This window comes from Corvus brachyrhynchos, unplaced genomic scaffold, assembly GCF_000691975.1.
Source record: "Corvus brachyrhynchos isolate BGI_N302 unplaced genomic scaffold, ASM69197v1 scaffold14, whole genome shotgun sequence".
In the NCBI taxonomy this organism is placed as follows: domain Eukaryota; kingdom Metazoa; phylum Chordata; class Aves; order Passeriformes; family Corvidae; genus Corvus; species Corvus brachyrhynchos.
In genome coordinates, this window is record NW_008239110.1 from 7,001,665 (window position 1) to 7,003,835 (window position 2,171).

The 2,171-nt window shown below is 44.5% G+C and overlaps 1 pseudogene; it reads left to right on the forward strand.

Moving 5' to 3' along the window:
• The first annotated feature begins 2,117 nt into the window (after window positions 1-2,117).
• The window catches only part of LOC108447976, a 6,931-nt pseudogene continuing 6,877 nt past the window's right edge, over window positions 2,118-2,171 (forward strand).

Genomic DNA, 2,171 nt, shown 5'->3' on the forward strand with positions numbered 1-2,171 from the left:
ACACAGGTAACTCACACCATCTTCTCAGGTTTGTTCCGCTGCTACTACCAGCACTGCTGGGGGAAACTGCACATCAGCTGCTACTTTCTTACTTTCTGTAACCACAAGCAGTTGTCAAACCATAGAAGCCAGCTGGTGGCCATTGTCAGCCACACTCCAACAAGCAGCTTATGCTACTAAGCCTATCTTTCACAAATACAATACCACAGCAAGTCATGTTCGAATTCTTCCTCTGCGCTGAAACTTGCATATTAGCAACATGGTCTGTGTTCTGCTGAGAAGCAGTTAACTGATACAAGTTTAGACAGTGAACATAATTCTGCATGACTTGTATTACCTGCTCTGTAGCCTTCCAGCACACAGAGACAAAACTCAATTTTACAGTTCATGGTAGCTATGAACTATGTGTACAGCAGTGCACAACTCGAAAGGGCATGATCAAAGAGACAGTCCTGTATACAGGCATGTACAGATGCAAGCAAGGAGGGTGGAGGATGCAATGTTTACATAGTATCAGTCTGGAAGGAAGAACAGAGGAAGGTCACAGTACTATCACAGTGTGCATTTGTTAAATCATTCTTGGTCTTCATTACAAAGGAATCTAGAATTTTCTACCCCAAACAGCAGGTGGGCTAAGACTAACCTGTCTCAAAACCTGTTTTTCTGCTTTCCTTTCTGATGAAGAACTTCAGTTGAGTATTTTTAAAAACTGTTATTTTTTAATCACAGGAAATTTGACCTAATTCCCAAGGCCATATCACAGCCAAGTCCCTTTTGTATCATCTTCCCTGGATCCAGCCATTCCAAATGCTCAGTCTTATGGAAAGAAACATCATCAGGAACTTAAGGGGCAAATACTTTCCAGCAAGGTAGAATTACGTCTTTCTTCTAAGTGGATTGCTAGAGTTCTGATAAGGGCGGTGCAATGCAACACAAATCTGCAAGTTCTAGTTTGACCTCACACAGAGGCCAAATATAGGCTGAAAGCGTGTTAGTTTATTCCTCCTGCCCCACTGACACATCCTGAAACACAGGAATAGCTACTGAACACGACAATTTATAAGCATCAGAAATAAAGAAGTATCCTCCTTAGTAGCTTTAGATTTCAGCTGATTTTGCTTTTTTAAGTAAGGTTACACTAAGCTGGGGACTTAGACCTTTAACACCAGAAAATCCACACAAGGTTAAGTCTCGTCCGGTGAATTTTAGTGACCAAGGCAGCAGCCCTCAGCTGTATCCTTCCCTGCCATGAAGAATTCATATTGCAGAGAATGTGTGCAGGGACTCAATGAAGCTTCACTCGTTATTACTTACTATAACAACTGACCAGGTTCCATCAGCTGTAACAGAGTACAGCTATACAAGGTAGCAGACTCAACTGCAAGCTATAAAAACCCCCCATCTATAAGACATCAGCTTTCTCAACCCAGTTTACTTCTGGCAATGCAGACCAAAAAGGATTCCCTGCTTCAAGTCCCTACCAGCCACAATAAGGACTGTGCTGTAGACATTGCATTTTTTGACCATTCCTCTGGGCCCTGTTTATGAAACTAGAAAGGCCAGGGAACACAGTAATGACTTCACATAGCCTTTCTCAAGCTCAAGACTACTAGCCTTTGGGGCAAGTCAGTGAACACAGCCCTTCCAGCTAGGAAGGATTCTAGTGTTACTAAGAAGAAGTATTTGACAGCAGCACATCACGAGAAACAGCCCTATTTATTAGGCACCACAGTTTTATTTCAGGTACAAAAGAAAACAGGAAGCCCTCCCCCATACACACGCACCTTATCACTTTAGCTGGCTCTGATCTAGCGCGTGTGCCCTCTAGACTTATTTACACCTTCTCTATGTACTTTCTGAGGCCGCTGGAATCCTGAACTTGACCTCTTCCTCAGGGCAGATCCACCCATATTACTCCATCGCAGAGAGCTGAGTTTGCCCTCCTCTATTTACCTGGAGACAGACAAGCAATTGCTCACAGTACAGCGATATTTCAGTCTGAGGACAAGCTGTACACAGCAGAGCCGAAAGAGCACTTGTCCTTTAGTTATCTGAACCGAGCTGCATCGCCTTAGCTACCAGGAGCCCGTCACAGAGTTATCAACCCCGGGCCGAGGATGGAGAGTCCACTGCGGCTCTGCCACCGCCTCCGGGCGCCGGACACCGCAGTA